Source organism: Miniopterus schreibersii, assembly GCF_964146895.1.
Source record: "Miniopterus schreibersii genome assembly, chromosome: 11".
NCBI lineage: Eukaryota > Metazoa > Chordata > Mammalia > Chiroptera > Miniopteridae > Miniopterus > Miniopterus schreibersii.
In genome coordinates, this window is record NC_138111.1 from 17,355,527 (window position 1) to 17,373,691 (window position 18,165).

Consider the following 18,165-nt stretch of genomic DNA (forward strand, 5'->3'; position numbering starts at 1 on the left):
CGGCTCAGTTAGTTGGAGCATGGTCCTGTGCACCGAAAGGTTGCCGGTTCAATTCCTTATCAGGGCACATGCCAAGGTGTGGGTTCGATCCCACCTTGGGGTGTGGTCAGGAGGCGACGAATCCATGTTTCTCTCTCACATCGATGTGTCTCTCTCTCTCTTTCTCTCTCTCCCCCTCCTCTAGCTCTAAAATAAATAAATAAATAAATAGATGATAGATAGATAAATAGATAAATAAATAAAAGTATGATGTATAGTGCTTAAGAATAGCTCAAAATGATGTTTCTGCTGTGTCCACCTCAGCATGGTGCTATTTAATAATCCATCTAATCATCCAACTCTAGGGCAGATCTGTGAAACTGTGTAGCAGCTCAGTTGCTATACAGAAAGGACTGGATTCACTAGGCTCTCAGACGCTTCTGAAAACCCTTTTCTGTTGCAACCCTCATTGCAAATCTTTACTTAATATATTAATTCACATTCCTGTCTTGGTGACAGACTAAACTCCTAAGAGCTGGCAAAGCATTCACAGTCGTCCCAGAAGGGAGTCCCCCTGACACCTGTCACCTGCTGGTCACTGAGTGAGCTTAAAGCCCTGGATTATGGTCCCGAAAATCTGGGTCCATTTTCCCAATGAGAAGCAATTTCTGACTGACTTGAAGTGTTACAAGGGAGCAAGCAAAGAAGACTGGAAGAAGCCTCAGTACAACTGTGTCAGTGTTTCAGGGGTAAAGGGAGGTAACGGATGTCAGCCAGGCTCCCCAGGTCAAAAGGAGGGGGCTGTAGGGTGGGGGTGAAGGTCAGGCTTGGAGAACATCCACAATCAAAGCTTCTCGATCAGATCAGTGCAAAGGATGAACAACTGAGCTGCTACACACCTACTGCAGTTTTTTAATCAACTTTAAAAACTGTTTACTTATTTGCATCCGACATAAGGCTGAAAGAAGACTCTGGTTAATTTAAGAAAACAACCAATTTCGGGGGGGAATACAACATGTGCACTGTAGTGATAGGCAGGTTTTGGTATCCCCCCATTGCAGAGATAAGGGAAGCAAGACACAGTTTACATGACCCGCTCCAGGCCTTACAGAGAACATGGCCCTGCCATGGTCTGGATAATTAACTGGGCCGTTATAGCATCCATGTATTTGGCTCTGCTCGTTCCATCTGCTCCAATCAAGCATCAAAACCAACCACAAAGTCCCTGCTCACTCCTAAGAAAAGAAGGGCCCAAAGGACAATGGCATTCCCTACCAATTTCTACAGCTCTCTTCCCTTCCCAGGCATTCACACCACAACCCTCTCAACCACATGTATCTTACAAGACTTAAAGACAAACCCCAAACCCCCCAAATCCACTGGAGGGAAGCACCATCATTTCACGCCCCCTCCATCCCACCCTCTGCCCGGACAAGGAAACCAGTGGCATTCGTCCTCCAAAGGGCACCTTCCCCAGGTGTGGAGCCCATCCGGTCTCTCTGAGACTCCCACCAAGACGGGAACAAATGCCAGTCGCGTGTCCCTTGTTCCAACTCAAATGTAACCCCCAAAGGCCTGGTAGCACTGGGGTTCCTAGACTTGAGAGAGAAGTCAAGAGAAAAGAGGTATTTGTGGCCCGAGGGTGCCCTCAGTCCCTTCTCCATGCTGTCTGTCCTTTCCTGCCCCTCCCCAGGTGCAGAATTCACTTCGACAGGAAAAAAGAACCGCTTGCTGAACCCTGCAGAAGGGGCATCCCGTTTTATTGTAGGAAGAAGGCAAGGAAGGTCTTGATTCACTCATTTTTCTGGCACTCCACTTTCAAGAGAGTGGGGCAAAGAACGGAAATTACATTTGTATCGGAATGTTAGTTTTCTCAAAAGCCAGCCTCCAGAGTCTGTCCTGGAGTGGGGTCCACAATTGCACTTCTACATGCTCATAAATCATAATTCACATCTACACTAACCACACTGACGCTACAAGAATGTCGGAACTGCCAACAGAAGCACAGCAGTACATTCACCAAGGGAAACTCACCAACGCAAGAAGCAAGTCAAGGGTTACGACTTAGAAACACTTTCATCAATAATAACTGAAACACATTTTTTAAAACTTAGGTTTAAACTTCAGTTACTGTATTACTCCCAGTACTCCCCTTCTAATTAATCAAGTACCATTTAATTCACATAAACAAACTCTATAACTTTCTCTTTGAGCAAAATAGTGGACTTTCCTGTTGGAATAGAGATGATTTCGACTTTCCTATAATTATATGTATACACACACACACTCTGTATATTCTTAGAAGGAAATTAACTAACAAAGACATATCTCCCATCTTGGTTCATGAAGGCACCTTCCCCCTTAAGCCCAAGCCACCCAAAGTGCTCCTGGGTGAGGCTGATGCCAGCTCGGGGCCCTGAACCTTAGGCTTTTTGAGCTTCACAGAAAATCTGCCTCTGGGTAGTAAGTTTACTAACACTAAACTTGTTGAAACTGACAAGTATATTAATCAATTACTTCACATTTCCAATGGCTGGTACAGGATCCCTGATCAATAATCTAAGCAAATGGTGACTCTTACGTTTCTCTGAATCATAGAACAGACATGCCAGAGGCTAATTCAAGGGAGATCATACCAGTGCTGAGAAATGCATAAAATTAAAGAATGGAACTAAACACCATCCCCTTGGCTTTCAGAAGTAAATTTTCAACATGTTCCCGTTTCAATTATTAAAATCCCCCAACACAACCTCCTTCTAAAGTAAATTTCATCTCTTACTTGCAACATTTCTCATTACCCTACTAAGCAGAAACTTGGCATGACAACCATGACAGGAATCTGGGACATGGGTGCTATAAGAGTGTAACAAATCTAAAAGGGTAAGATCTAGACAATAATTATAATCACTAATTAGAAGGTTCAGGGTGTTAGCATATTTTAAACGAAACATTGAATGTGTTAGTTCTATACTAAAATACTGAAAGTTTTCAAAATTAAAAAACCAAACAGTGGACCATTTGCCCCTCGCTTGATAACCGAGTTAAGACAACCTGCTTCAATTTATTGCCCTGAAGTCCTGAGGCAACTGAGCCCAAATGAGGCACTTAGGAAAGTGAAATAAATTCTGACAGCACTACCCTGAACTCTGCAGACAGGAAGCTGTGCCAGCTCCATGCCAGAACTATGAGATAATGGGTATTTCACAATGTTTGTCCCATCTCGAAGCCTAGCCACCCTCTCAGGCTAGCACCTCCACATCCCAGGGAGACTCTTGAAGAGAGCCTGTGCCAGAGAAGCGCCTCATCACTTAACTGCACAGTTTGCCAGGGAAGGGGTTGGGAGACCCAGGTAGTATTACTTTCGTTTTTTCCTGACTCATGACTAATTTTATTGGAGCAGCCCAAAATAATTGCAGGGCCCATAAGACCCATGGTCTGTCCACTCAAAGGAGAAAATGCCCTTTAAGCAAAGAGCCCGTGTCAGAACCGGGGAAGAGAGAGCTGGCAGAGGGACGGCTCTTTGGAAAAAGCTTTAGGGCAAGTTTCAATCCTTAAAAGGCTTTATGTTTGAAGAAACAGTAAACTCCTTACTAGACCTACCTCTTCTCGAGGTGCTACTCTGAAACATTATTGATCAATAAATAAATTCAGGGAGGCTGCCAGGCTGCGGGGAAGAAAAGTGTTTAATTAAATTGGGAACATTTCCAGGAAGAAAAGTGGGATGCTCAAGTGAAGTCTCTTTCATGAGAACAAAGCCAAAGAACCAAATCCTGCGGGATTCCAACGGGGACGGGTGGGTTTGCTCCTGCTCAGGCTCCGGCGCCTGGAACCGTGTGTCAGGGCGGAAGGGCGCGCCCGCGGAGAAGCTGAACTTGTTCGCAGGCTCAAAGATACACTGTATATGTAGAGCTACAGATAGGTGTGTGCAGTCTCTTTTCAAAGGTAAATACATTGGAGGGGGGGGAGGGTGTGCCAAAATGAGTGGTGCTGCAGTTAAAACTGCTCCAGGGAAGGGTACAGATTTACCAAAGTCTAACCACACACCTCTCAGAGCCAAACCACTACTGCCCCACGACGGAAGCTGACTTTCCCGGGTCCCTCTAAGCGAGTCGCCTCCCCCTAAGAAGCACCCCTCCCCTCCTTTTGGCGGAATGGGGAGGGACCTCCAGGGCTAGTGGGGTCCAGCGGCGTGAGAAGCAGCTCAGGAGCAGGGCCGCCGGGCCGCTCCCCGGGTCCCCTGGCCGCCGGCGCCCGCGGCACGCAGCCCGCCCTTCGCCTTCAGGTGTCGCCCGGCCACCAGCGCCACCGCTCCCCCCGCAGGCGGGCTCCCGGGCTCCCCACTCGCAGGGATCCACTCAGCCCCGCGTCCCCCACGACGTTTCTCTAGAATTTCTCGGGGCCGCGGTATCTCTCGGCCCCTCTCCCTGCGCGCGCCGCCTCCAGAGGCACACGACGGGGGTGCACCCCGCGCTCGCCACCACGACTCCCCAAAGGATCCAAGCAGGGGTCACCTCCCCCGGCTTGGCCGGGATAAAACACCTGATCCTAACAGCTGGAATCCCCGCCTCGGGACGATCCTCCAGGCTCAGCTCCTGCCCGGACCCCTCCTCTGCGCCCGGGCTGGGCACGCGGGGCTGCGCCCTCCTCGCGCGTCACCTCCCGAATCCAACTCCCTGGACCCCGGACGGCGCCAGCTGCCCGGGGCCCCGGCTCTGCCGGCCTCGGTCTCGGTCTCTCCGGAAAGCTCCAGGCTTCCGAAGACGCCCCCGGCGCTGCCATCCGAGGAGGTTCCGCACGGGCTGAAACCGGGGATGGCGAGGTGGCTGCCGAGGTGTGATTTTTGCTGTACAGCTGGCCGTGTGTGTGTGCGTGTGCGTGTGTGTGTGTGTGTGTGTTGCGGAGACGTCCTAAGTTTGTTTTTCAAAACATTTATAAGTAATTAGGTACTGAATAAAGCAGCCAGCGGCTTGGCCCTCCCCCAAACTTAGGAATCCAAAGCCACATGGCCACAGCCCTTTCCAGCCGGGCCTCCTCCCCGCACACGCTCGGCTAGACAAGTGCCATAGAAAGAAGCGCTTTAGGATCCGAGGCGGTTCCGAGGATTCCCCAGCTCCCCGGTCCCTCCCGGGCCACCTTTCCCCCCAGCGCCAGCGGGGCGCCCCAGGACGCGGTGCTGGGGCCGCAGCCGGGACTCCTACCTCTGCGCGCAGGGCGCTGGCGGCGCGGTCCCCCGGCTCCGCTCCCGCGCGGCGCGGCCACTGCCTCCTTCTTGGGGCGTCCCGGAGACTCCCGAGGAAGGCGGCCGGCAGCCTGGGGCTGGGGCGAGAGCATCTGTCGAGAGCCGCGGCCGCCGGAGAGCTCAGGGGCCCGAGCGCCGCCCGCCGGTTCCCGGGCCCGCCCCTTCCCCGCCCCTTCCCCGCCCCTCTGGGCGCCGGGCTCCGGAGGTTCGCCCCCCCCAGCTCCTCACACCCTCCCCTCCACCCACCTTATCGCTGGGGCCGGGCGGAATCTGTGCATGGACTGAATGAATGGAAAGAACCGAGGGAGAGGGGTGCCAGGGGGAGCTGGGGGGGGGGGGCGCAAGGGGCGGAGGGCTGGGCAAGTGAGGCCGGGCGCTTCCCCGCCGGGCCTGTGCCGGTGCTTGGGTGGGCCGGGCCCTGCGTGCGTGGCCGCGGGTGTTGGTGTGCGCCCGCGTGTGCGTGTCTGAGGAAGTGTGTGGGCACGGGGGCGCGCTCACGACGCCAGCAGCCGCCCGGTCCTGCCCGGGCCGGGGCGAGCCCCTCACCCCGTACCCAGCTCCGCGCCTGGCCCTGGGGAGGTGCTGCCGCTGGGGGCGCCTGCGAGGCGCATCTCTGACAGCGACGGGGTCTCCGTGTTTGGGTCCCTCCCTGACGGGGCCCAGAGGCTGGCTGGGGTGTGCACGGGGGTGCTTCTGCCCACTGGCTCGCCAGGGCCTTCACGCTGCCCTCCCCACGGTGGCGGACCCGGGGGCCCGGAGTGAACAAAGCCAGCACCGGGGAGGGCGGCAGCTGACACGCAGCCGGGGGCTGGATCAGGTGGGTGGCCAACCATCCCTCACTCCCAGGCTGTCTGAAATTTCAGTCTGCCATCCCCTCCCCCACCATGAATATTTAAATAATGTTAATGACCCTTGGAAAACGGACTGTCTAGAAATCCTGCGAGAGGAGACGCGCAGAAACACCCTACCCAGAAAACAGCATTTAAAAAGCAAGCCGTTCTCTTACTCTGCACATTCTGCGCAGAGGAAAATAAGATCAAGTCAGATTTCTTGACTTTAACTTTCCACTAGGCGTGATGGGGGTTTTCATCTCCCCAGGGATCCTCTCTCTCCAGCTCTGCCAGTCAGAGCTGCTTCCTCTCCTTTGAGATTCCATCCTAGGCTGGAGCTGCTGGCCAAGGTCCTGGGGCCCTCTCCTGACAGTCGGTTCTGAATTCCAGACCCAGCAGGGAAAGACAACTGCCGGGCCTGGTGCTTCTTTCCTAGTTCACGAAGGTCCTCGATTTCCAGTACAAAGAAGTGATATCCTGGGGAGCTGCCCAGAAACCCTGTCCACCCTAATGACACACAGCAAAGAGCACCCTCTGGAGAAACGCCTTCCTGTCTCCAGCTGTATTCACAGCTTTACTCAGGCAGGGGACAGAGTCTTCCATGGAGACATCCGCTGTTCTCCTCGGGGTTCCTAAATGTCAATAGGCTTCTTTTTTTTTTTCTTTTTTCTGCATTCAGGACTTATTTCACCAGCTTTTTTGTGTGTTTGTCCCCTACATTTTTGAATTTCAATAGAATTTACTGACCGATGGTTGGAGATTACATCAATCGATTTGGGCCTCAATCACTTCCCTTTCTCCCCTCCCCTCTCCTCCCCTCTTCTCCTCTTTCCTCATGTCCTTGACTTAAGGAGTTAAGTATCTGGGTGCCCTACATTGTGATCTATTTTTAATATTTTACTATCATGTGAAAAGCTTACACTGAAACGAGCATGTTTGGGTGCAGTTATTTATTTATATGGACCAGAGATTGTCTAAGGAAAGATTCTAAAATTACAGCAGAGGTGAGGTTTCATAAACAGTATTTTCACAGGTGGATCCTCACTCTTTCTTCATATGTTCCTAAATTTGAATAAGCGTAAAGTTCACAAATCAAATTTGTTTTATAGAAAAAGTGCAGATCTTTATACTGGCTTTATTCTGAATTACTTCTTTCCTAAAGCAATGTCAATGTTAATTAATATTAATATTAATTTAATATTGGTTTTAATGTTAATGTGAATTTTCTGTTAATGTTAATTTTAACATTCTGGTATATCCTATAGAAAATGATTAGGAATATTAATTTAAGGAAATGCCTGTTCAATAGGTATTAATTTACAAGAACATTTTCTTTTCTTCCATCTTATAAGATATTAATGAGGTAGCCATGATTAAATTAAATATTTTTATATAAAAGACTTGGTACATACCAGGTGCTAAGAAATTTTTGTTTAATTTGTTCAATGAAATCAATGCCAGGGTATGAATGTCTGCATTCAAAAGTAAAAACTGTTTTTTATTAACATTTTTCTCATTTATTTTCCCCTAGGTCCAAGATTCTCAATCAAGGGTGATTTGAAACACACACTCCCAGGAGACATTTTGGCAATGTCTGGAGACATTTTTGCCATTGGGAGTGACAAAATAGATAGATATCTAATAGACAGCTATCTGTCATCTAATAGACAGAGGCCAGGGATGTTGCTAAACATCCTGAAGTATACAGGACAGCCCGCCCCCCCCCCAACAACTAAGAATTATCACATCCTAAATGCCAAAGCGCTGAGGTCGAGCTATCTCACTTTGGACTCAAAGCCACAGATTTCAAAACCACCTCTGTGATTATTAAAAATGCAGATTCCTGGGCTCCACTTTTACCTACTAAGTCAGAATCTCTGGGGGTGGGCCAGGTGATTCTTAGACCATGAGGGAGTGAGACCACTGGAGATGGGAAAGGCTGGCTTTACTACCCAGTGCATGCTATGGGTTCACCCTATGATATGTCTTTTAACACAGTAACAGTTATCAGAGCCAAGAATATTTTGTGAAAGAAGCATTTAGTCTCCTAAATGCACTTCAGAAGCACATTTGAAGCAAATAAAGGGCTACTAATCCTGTGAAATAAACATAGCTGGGACTTGTAAATATCAAATGCTCCCAAAGGCCCTACATGACTTAGGACACAACCTTCTGTGGAAATTTTGCTGGGCCGAAGAGGAAAATAGATTTGTGTCACTATGGCCTAAGAGTACATTTTTCTCACACTGCCTCTGCCACGCTGCTGGCCCACTTTAAACCGTGCCCTGAGCAACACTGGCTTCCAGGGGGCCCAAGAAATAGAATGTACTGACTAGAGAAGCACCAAAAGTGGAGTTTAAGTTTCTGGGAAAGGATTCAGCCTAGACACAGACTGACAAAGCCTCTTCTCCCCAGACTGAACAAAATGAACCAAATCGAGCAAAAAATGGCCCAGCAGGAACCGCATGCCCCCAAGCTTAGAAGAGTAGAATCTGAAAAAAAAAGACCCTTGAGTGGCTCAGAGAGAAGATCCGCAAACCCAAAGGAAGAGCCAAGGCTGGCATCATAAAGGAGAATTTGCCATTTCCTCCTTCAGCTAGGGGAACAAACAAAAAGCACCGCTGGGCGTGGTCCTCAAGTGCTAAATGTCTCTCACAGAAAATAAAGGTGGCCAGCTAGCAGGGATGGGGGAGATGAGAGGGAAAACCGAACAAAACAACGAAAGAAAGAACTGGACCGCATCAAACCAACAGCACTAGATCTGCAGGACTTTCCCACTAAGCACCTGGTGAGGTCCCTGGAAAGTTAGAAACAACCCCAATCCCAAGGTTATCCCCCTGGGGCTAGAGGCACCACTGAAAATCTAAGAGAAGGAACAAACCAGGGGAAATATTTGCAACAGACACAACAATGGGTTACCATCTCTACCATGCAAAGAGTTCTCACAAATCAGTAAGAATATTACCAACTACCTAAGAAAAAAAGCAAAGCAGTAGTTTATAGATAAATAGATACAACTGGCCATTGAACTTCTGAAAAGATGCTCAAACTCTTCAGAGCTGAACAAATGAAGTGAAAGTATTGGGACAATAGATTTTGCCTATGTTGTGTTGGTGAGGCAATGATGAAAATTCAGTGAGTCTACTCTGTTGATGGAAATATGTTTACATTAATAAAATGGTAAATTTGGAAGGCAGTTTGTGCTATTTCTTGACATAAAAAAATGTTTAAACACTGTTCAAGAGCAATTCACTTTTGGAATTCAGAAGCCTATAAAATGTATGGACTCAGAGGAAAGACTGGGGTGCTGGGGGAGAGTCAGGGAAGGAGAAATTCCTGATCGCCAAGCCAAAAGAAAGAATAGTCCATATTCACTTTTAAAATGGTTTGCTGTGCTATGTTGTGATGTAAGCGCTTCTAGCAACCCCTAGACCTCTGGAAACAGCATTTGTTTGGAGAACCAAAGGCAAGGGGCTTGTACTCAGCTCAGTGCAGAGTAGATGTCAGGCAAGATAGAGGTGACGTTACAAATTCAGGCAAAATAGGAAGTCAGAACAAGAAGTCACCAGGAGAACTAACCCCATCCCACTTGAGTTAAAAATCCATAAAAATCGTGGGGTGGGCACTGGACAACCTTCAACACTTTGTCCGTTCTTGAAGTCCAAGTAACTTCTATTTAAATATAAAAGGAAAGATTTATTCCTGCAGGCTGCAGGGCTTGGAACAGCTGACCAAGTAACTCCCAGGATTCACACAGATCATGTGCTGGCTTTCGACTTCAAACAGTGGTTTGATCCTGATCATCTGGATGTTTTGTATGTGTATGGATTTCCCACGTAAGACATTTCTCTGCCGGTCTCCCATTCTTACTTAAGGGCAGAAAGGTCACCTCTAGATATGGTGGCTTTTTCATAGAAGGGATGACCCAACCACACAGACTGTTTTAACTATCACCTTTCTGAATCCACAACATATTAAGACTGTCATGGGTCAGTCTATGGACTATTTGTGTTGACTTATAGTCGGGTTTTATCAAACTGAGAACACCTTTCTCAAAAACATCTCTAAGTTCAGGCCTGGTTGCCGAGTGGTGGTCAGCAATTAAGACTTTGCAAATTGGCATTTCCCAAGCTGGCTCACATGGAGAGCAGCTGGAAACGGGGAAGAAAGAATTCTGAGTTCATTGCCCCTAGGAGAGCTGGGGCCCAGGAACCTGCATTTGTGTAAGCTTTCCATCTGATTCTGTTACACAGCCTGCTTTGAGAACCACTTGGGGTGGACACAGTCCTCCAAGGTGGGGGAAGGAGAGAGCTAGCCGATGGCGAGACAGAGAACCTGTCACCTGAGAACCCTTGGCTCCTGGACTGTGTTTACTCCTGCTGTTGGCCTAGTTCGTGGTGCCTGCCTTTCCTTCATTTCCTCTCCAGGGTCTCCGTCTTCCTGTGCCCGTGTGAGCTCCTTTCCTGCCTACTGCACATTTATTTCCTTCCCCTGCATCCTCACACTTGGCTTTTCCTTTCCCAAACCCTCTAACATGAGCAAATGGTGACTTGATTACATCCACCCAGCCTCTTGAGACTCTTGAAAAGACCTTTAAAAACATTCCAACAAAACATTCCCAAACCCAAGCAACATTTGCCAACCCAATGCCTTTCATTTTGGACCACATTATAACGACTGTGCCTTCTCTCTTTTGTCAAAGTGACATTATGTCATCCAGAATGCCCATTGTAATATGCATTTAAATGGTACCGCTCTACAGAGAAAGTCATACTTTATTCCACACTCAAATCTTCTGGAAAGCAGCAACGTGGGAAGCTCCTGTCGGACAGGATGGAAGAAAGGTCATTTGTGGAGGGGAAGGGAGGGAAAGGGAGAGAGAGCAGAGGACAGAGTCCAGAGTCCCCTGGTGAGGGAAGCAAGAAGGCACCCCTGACTTTGCGGGACTACCATGGTCCCGCATCTCGGTTCCAGAGGCCTCAAAGCTCAGGTGCTAACGACAAGAATGCACTCAAGTGCGTATTTCTTCAGTAATGAACAGCAACAAAGCCCTCTGAGGCCCAAGTTCTTTGTTCCTTGGCTGAGCATTTTATCTCATTTAACAACTGAAGCATTTAAAAAATTCAGTAAACACTCTAGAGTTCATGCCTTAACAGAGACACAGCATAAAACAAGGTACTTTTTACGTACAGCATGGAACCTAAATATGCCAAATATACTAGGAATGTACACAGCGTGATCGCAGATAGGAAGCTGGGAAACTGACCTCGAGGCCAAGGACAGTTTTCTCTGTGTAAACCCAGGAAATCTGTTTCTTATTCGTGATGTGTTTTAGATGCAAAACTGCCTTTCTTTCCAGTGATGCTTAATTCCATTTCAATTTTAGGTAAGATAAGCATTACTTCTTAATTTTTTAAAAATAGGACTGTAGCATTTTCCCAGTAATTCCCAAATGTTTCCCTCAGAACTTTGAAGTGCAACTGTTAATTTATGGAAAGAATCATAAGGATTTTTCAGTAATATTGGGGGGTGAGGGGAGGAAGAGACAAAACCTTGACATTTTAAATTGTACTAATTCTGATTGTCACAGAGGTAGCCTTTGTGGTTCTCTCTGATTTACTCATCAAATGTTTAATACTGAGAACTACCCAAGGAGAAAGAAGGCTTTTTCCTTCTACAACATTTAACATAATTACATACCCTAACATTAATGTAAGCTCATTAAATATGATGGGGAAATACTATGAAGACATCTTTAAGTTTGTATACACAGAGTAAGTTAATTACTTACCTAAGTAACCACAGGGATGATACAGTGCTAAGATCACTTAAATGTGAAGAGTGTTAATAGCTTCTTCTACAGCATATTAAAAGCCTCTTGGAATGGAACCCTGGCCAATGTAAAATCCCTTTAGAAACCACAATAGCTTATGAAAAAGTAAACTAAAGCAGGCACATCCACATACCTGTGAAAATGCTCCAACTCTTTGAATAAATACCTTTGCCTTCGCACCAGCTCCCTTTTCCTCTCCCTCTCTTCCTTCCTTCCTTCCTTCCTTCCTTCCTTCCTTCCTTCCTTCCTTCCTTCCTTCCTTCCTTCCTTCCTTCCTTCCTTCCTCTACCCTCCCTCACCTCCTCTGCTGGCTTCTTTCCTTTCCTTTTCAGCCCAAGCAGGGGTTACAAGCACAAATACCTTAGGAAGCCAGGCAGAGAGCACACATGAGCAAAGCTGCCGGGCCTCAGACGGCCTGGGCCTGCTGTAAAGGACCAGGCACCGAGGAGCCGAGGGCCGGACTGCTAAGTAATTTATAGACTGGCTGAGATAAGATAGGTAAGCACCGAGAGGACTGTGTGTTTAGATAGGAGGTTGCTGCTGCTGCTCCTGTTTTATATCGGGCATTTTCTTTACTTGCTTGGGATGGGTAAGGGTGTATCAAAGTGTCAGAGACATGAGAATGAGAGCACGGAGGAAAATGACCTGTCACCTAAGCCACTTTCCTCATTTTACAGTGGAGCAAAGTATCAGTGAAAAACAGGGTCTCGAGCCAAAGGCCTGGGTTTGAATCCTGCTCTGTCACTTACTAGCTGTGTGAACTTGGGAAAGCTGCTCAGCCTCACTATCTCTCCAAATCCTCACCTGAAGAAGGCAGAGCAGGAACACATCTACCTTATACTGCTGTGAGCATAAGGAGATCATTCCTGCAACGCTGTAAGCTCAGGGCCAGTCACAGGGCACGAGCTCGGTATTAGCTGTTACCAGTGAAGCGAGTGAGTTCCAGCTGGGGGACAGGACTTATGCAGAGCCACCCAGCAAGAAGGGGTCAAAGTCAGGACTCAAACCCGGGCCTCCACACTCCCAGTCCAAGGCTAATTTATTTGCTATAAGCTTGTTTTCTTTGGTATTTTTATTTTTTCTAAAGTAAACAATAAATGACAACAATTACATGGGATGGTGCAAGGAAGGTCTGGTTAATTTGGTTCTAAGGCCAGAGTCATATCTACAGCCCACTTCTAATAGTGTTGGCAATAAGGCCAGACAAGCGCAAAAGCAGTGGTTGCTGTCATTATAGGCGGCCCAGGCACGCAGGATGGCTGTGCTGGTGACATGGATATATTTCTATCTGCTCTATCACAGTATCCTAGACATATTTTCTTCTTAGGCTTTCTGTCTATGGTTTTGCTTTGAGTCCTATGAAAGCCTCCAGTCCATTCTCAATACTCCGGAACATTTTACAAACGGAAGGTGTTGCTGTGGACCTGAATTATCTGAGAGGGGAATAGAAGGCTCCAGGTTGACACCCATCTGTGCTATAACTTGTGACCACTTGCTGAAGGAGGCCCCTCGCAGGCACTGTATCCAGGGCCTGGTTCCTATGAGAGCGGGTGTGCCGTCATATCCAGGGACTAGCCCTGCGAGTGACATGAGCAGAGGCAGTGCCCCACCCTGGCCACTGCTCCCTCCTCCTCTGGCCTTGGTTCCCCATTGATCTTATTGGCCCTGGCGTCACTCAGGCTGCCCTGAGCCCACCAGCGTTCAACCCCTCCACCCGCGCTCTGCCCCTTACCTAGAAAGACCCCTCACAGTCACGCCCTACCCAACTCCTCCCTTCAAGGCCTCTTCCTCGGCCTTCCCCCAAGGCTGCTGATCCCCAGGGCCCACCCACAATCTTCTTCCCCCCTTTTCCCACTATCCCGACCCTACCCTGGAGTCCTACCTGGAACTCAGCATTTCCCTGGAATATCCATCAAGTCCACCTGTTCCCCCTCCCCCACTCACCTTCCCTGTATTTCCTGATTTAAGGGCCCCACAATCCCCATGGTCACCCCTACAAGAAAGGGAGTGAGATGTGTGGGAAGGAAGGAGGGAGGGAGGGAGGGAGGGAGGGAGGGAGGGAGGGAGGGAGGGAGGGAGGGAGGGAGGGAGGGAGAAAAGGGTTCAGAAGAAGGGTGAGGGGAGAAGAGGAACGGTGGGTCAGCAACTATTACAGGATAAGAAAGTTTGATAAAGTCCATATGAGAAATAAAAGCTTATTTTACTTTACACAAAAAATTTTTAATTGATTTTAGAAAGAGAGGAGAGAAACATTGATTTGCTGTTCCACTTATTTATGCATTCATTGGTTGCTTCTTTTTTTCCTAAGATTTTTTATTTTTATTTTTAGAGAGAGAGGAAGGGAGAGGGGGAGAGAGAGAGTGAGGCATCGATAGGCTGCCTCCTACATGCCCCTACTGGAGAGTGAGCTGGCAACCCCACATGTGCCCTGACCGGAATCGAACCAGCAACCTTTCCCCACACAGGACGACCCCCAACCAACTGAGCCACACAGGCCAGGGCTCATTGGCCGTTTCTTGTATGTGCCCTGACGGGGAATGGAACCCACAACTTTGGTGTATCGGGATGATGCTCTAACCCGGCCAGGGCAAAAAAAAAGTTTATTTTCATAAAGTGTCAAATACAATGAAGAAATGCTTAAAAGCAGGATGTATTTTTCATTTGAAAGAAAAAGATTCTACGCTTCTTTTGGAATGTCACTTCTCTTAAGAGGGATTTTCCTGTGTCACTCATGGGACAAACTTAATATAAACTTGGAAATTTTTTTCATATTTGGGTTTTGTTTATATTTTCTTTACAGGAACCAAAGTATTTAAAGCACATTAAGAGTAACTTAAGGGGAAGGGTGGAGATGGGCAAAGGGGGAGAGGGCAATAATGGCAACATTAAAAATTTTTTTAATTAAAAAAAAGTAATTTAAAAATGAATCAGTAGATGAATATTTGCCTATTTCTCAACTTAAATAAACTTTTATTTTCAAATTTCCCAAAGGATTTATCGACATTTATTTGAAAGATCACCCTCAAAATTTGACCCTGTTTAAATATGGCATGCCACACGTAACAGCATGAAACACATACTGATGGGGAGCCAGGAGACCCACTGCCCACGTTGGCATATGAACGTCACCTTTTCTTTTAGAAGGCAAGGTCATGCAGAGCAAGGGCTGCCTGGCTAGGCCTGGGTTCTGAGACTCCTTGGCTGTGTGTCTTTGGACAAGTTACTTAGACTCTACACCTTTTCCTCCTCTTTAAAGTGGGGAGGCTCACAGTACCCTCTCTAAGGCCTGGGGTAAGAACTGACTAGTAGAATGCCCCAAGCAGCCAGGGCAAGGCCTGACGCACAGAAAACTCTCAATAAGTGTTAGCTATGGTTCTCCTTATGCATTTCTCTAGACTAAAATTCACCAGAAAATTCATCATGTTAGAGATCCACCTCCCAGCCTGTGAGCATGGGGAGAGTACGGCGCCCGGTCCAGCGCCCCGCTCGCCAGTACAGATCCCCCCGGAAAGACAGTGAGGATTGTGACTGCCGGTGCCTCTTTCTCTTTCAGGAACAGACGTGAGAACACTGGGCTAAAATAAATGTTCCCCTCCATTGGCTCATTTCTGAGTAAGAAGCAACTGTTACAGTGGTAATAAGCTCAAGTGACCTCAAAATAGCCTGGCTCTTGGTGTGTACACCCTTTCGTGTTTGCAGCCCGTCATCCTAGCCAACGAATTGGTCATCTTGTCTGAGCACATCCAGCTTACATACGTGTCATGATTTTCACCATGTCAACTACATGTTTTCACTACTCGGAAAAAAGCAAGGAGGAAGGCCAGTGGAGGCTGGGTAGAGGAAAGAGATGGAAAAGGGAGGTATTTGGTAATTCACCGAGACACAATAGGTGCTCACTTAAACAATCTTAAGTGCTTATAGAATGAAGCAAGACCTTTCTGCCCATGAATCCAACAGATACTCTTGAGGATTATACTCAAGATTTATGAGACCTCTGTGATCCCTGACTTGTTTCGGAAGGATAAGTCCTATTGTAAATGGCCACAGTTATTTTAGGAATAACTTGTGACCATTCCAACCCTCCTGGACATTAATTATAATTTACTCGTACATTAACTGGATAGCCAAACCCCTGCCTAATTGGGAAACAGATTGGCAACCTTCCAAGAGCACCAAAGACCAATGGGTTCTGCCAGCAGGCTCTATGTTTGGTTTGCTTGCGTTCACTCTGTGGGAAGTCACAGACTTCGGTATTTGCAAATGAGCTCTGTTTCAAAGCTAATTAGACTGGGGTGTTTTCTCATAAGAAGACAGGCTTATCTGACATGCATGGATGAAGACTATTTCTAGAACTTTATGATCATTACGCTCTCCTACCGCTGGAATGTTAGAAATATATCAGGAGGAAGTGCACTGGTATAGTCAGGAAATATTTATGAACGGGTCAGAACTTCTGCTGGGACTATCCAGGCCGGTGCCCTCTATTTTAGGAGGTGACCTCTCAGAGAGAGGGGATTTTTACCAAGTCATAGAGTTCGTAAAAGCACATAAAAAATTCATCGATATTTTAAAATTGGGATGATGGAGCTACCTGCAGAAAATGAAGTCAGGCCAATAGTGACAGCCCAGCCAGGACCCATTATTAAAGACTTCCTGACTGTCTAACCACTCTGCTGTACACCTGAAACTAATATAAAATAATACTGAGTGTAAACTGTAATTGAAAAAATGTTTTTAATTAAAAAATAAAGAAGACTTCCCAAGCCCTGCCCAAGATCCTCTTGGGTTTCAAATGAATTTTGATCAGTTGTGCAAACTTACAAACCTGGTTATTCAGATTTGTACCAGCTAATCCATATTTCTAGGGGAAGGGAGTGAAACGAAATGGATAGAATTAGCCAACTGGAAAGAACCATTAGCAGATTTTCCCAAGCTGAGCACAGTGGACGAAATGACAGCTCAAAAGTTGGCTAAAGAGCTGTATTCTTTCCAAAGAATATTGACTGGGGGAAAATTGAGCAATGTCTTGTTCAAAGACGAGATGAAACTGTTTCTGATTACTATGGTCATTTAGAAAAGACATTCTTACAGTTTTCAGGCATTGAGAATGTCAAGAGAGAGGAAACCTCTTTTTAATAATCTACATTTTCAAATGGATTAGATGATGAACTTAGTGCAACACTAAAAAGAAACCAACTTAATTGGGCCACTATGGATACTCATAATTTAGTTAATCTGGCCAGTGAGTTATTCAAAACAACAGAGAAAAAACACAAAAGGAAGTGAATCAGGCTCTGAATTATTAAATTAAAGCAGCCCACATCATGAGTTTACAATTACAGTGACCCTACCCACTGGAAGTGAAAAACCAGAAAGCATTCTCTCACAACCAAAAAACTGGAATTTGCAATTGTTGCAAAAAACCTAGACACTGGAAAAAAGATTGCCATAAGCTCTAATGGTTATTGGAAAAACAGTAACCTATTGCTAGAATACCAACAGGACCTAAAACAGGATAGGGCCACTCTGAGGATAAAAGTCAGGGGGGTTGGCTCTCCAAGGGACCGATTGCAAAGCCTTACCAATCAGTAAGTTGAACCAAAGTTCAACTTTAAGTTCAGCCGATGCTCCATTACAAACACCTGACAAGTGGCCTATTAATCCCACGGGCATGGTTTCTCTGTGTCCTATAACACTACTGTTCACACAGCCTCCAAGACTGCAAATAGCGAGAATCCTGGCAAAACCACCAGAGCAACTGGACAACATGCCACATTTGGGATAGATCCAGACGGTTAGCGCCTGGATATGGATTCTTAAGCTCTTCAGCTCCTTTATGATGGGAACAAAGAAACCACTCTCTACTAGTTTCCTAATAGTGCCAGAATGTTAGGGGAAATAGCTAACCTCCATGTAATTCCTTTATAACTTTCCAAAGTTCTGATTGGTGTGGGACAGACTGGGGAAGAAGGCAGGAATTTACTGGAGCCCCCAGTGGAGCAAATGGCTGTGTGGTACCCACCTCTGGCCTTGGCTACCCCAGGTTGCATCGGGAGATGTACTGTCGGGTATCTGTGGGCTCAGGGACATATCTGCCCTTTCGGCTCCTCTGTTGCTCGCCTTCCCTTTTGAAAGCATGATGCCCTAGAGCTGTTTCTCGTTGGCACGATCACTTGGCAGCTATTTTGGCACCTCACTTAGGAATTGAAGATGATGTTGCTCATCTCGAAGCTTTAACTAAGTTCACTTAACAAGCTCTCAGTGACAGTCATCAGAGCTGAACC

General features: G+C 47.0%; 1 protein-coding gene across 8 annotated transcripts in view; it reads right to left on the reverse strand.

Annotated features, from left to right (window-relative positions):
* The window catches only part of PALM2AKAP2 (PALM2 and AKAP2 fusion), a 351,155-nt gene that overhangs the window by 87,436 nt on the left and 245,554 nt on the right, over window positions 1-18,165 (reverse strand). Inside the window, exon 1 of one of the 8 annotated variants that reach the window (XM_081152450.1) lies at window positions 5,178-5,383. The exons of 6 other annotated variants lie outside the window; for them this stretch is intronic. The gene's annotated coding sequence lies outside the window, so the exon portion shown is untranslated. Of the gene's footprint in view, window positions 1-5,177; window positions 5,384-18,165 lie in introns of those variants that run through there. One more of the 8 variants, XM_081152451.1, reaches the window with a different exon arrangement.